Source organism: Egretta garzetta, unplaced genomic scaffold (assembly GCF_000687185.1).
Source record: "Egretta garzetta isolate BGI_Z169 unplaced genomic scaffold, ASM68718v1 scaffold158, whole genome shotgun sequence".
Taxonomy (NCBI): Eukaryota; Metazoa; Chordata; class Aves; order Pelecaniformes; family Ardeidae; genus Egretta; species Egretta garzetta.
In genome coordinates, this window is record NW_009260430.1 from 1,080,443 (window position 1) to 1,081,337 (window position 895).

The following is an 895-nucleotide window of genomic DNA, read 5'->3' on the forward strand; positions in this document are numbered from 1 at the left end:
ACCTCTTTGTGTATAAATAGCTATTTTTTTTTTTTTTTTTTTTTCATTATTTGACTAACCCTCTCTCCCCACGTTTCATCCTTTATCTCACATTTACAACAGCTCAAAGCATACTCTCTGAAGATCTCTCTTGCGTTCATTCCCCCTCAAATGCTGTTTGAACGTCTGTTTTTACAACCTACTGGCACTACAGAAAGTAGAAGCCCAGAAATAAAAAAAAAAAAAAAAGAAAAATAAAGAAAAAAGGAGGTGCCAGACTGGGGTAGCTTCACGTTTGTAGCGTGTTGCCCAGAAAAGCAAACAGCCTATAAAACAGTAATAAAATGTGAACGCAACAAACTCATGTGATTAATGCCCACTTGTGCCTTTTGAGTTCTCGGAACTGGAAAACATGTTTTTATTATAACAACGCTTTCGATTCGTATCATCTGAACAGATAGGTTAGAAAAAGTAATAGAGGTCAGGTGATGGAAGCGCTCCGAGCTCGGCTCAGCGTGCCGCCTGGGACTTCCTTCCCAAACTTCGGTTACGACCCTCTTGAAACAAGGGACCAGTTTACCATTAACATACTTTTTCTTTGTTGTAAGGAACATTTTGCCATGCCACCTTACAAGCTTTTCCTGTTTGCTGCCTTTTCTCTACAGCTTTCCAATTTCCCGTTGAAAGGCAAGGTTTTGGTAGAAGGAAAAAAAAAAAATAAATAAACCAGTGAATCAGTTCTACCGAATTTCAGTTACAAGGCAGTAATACCGGGCGTGAAGCATCACCGGAGATGGCTTGCAAATGGAAAATCTCGGTGAGTTTGAGTGTTCTGGCGACTTTCTTTGCCCCCTTTGAACCGTGACGGGCTTTTCCCGACGCGGGCCACGTTCTCTCGCCACCAACCCACCGGTCC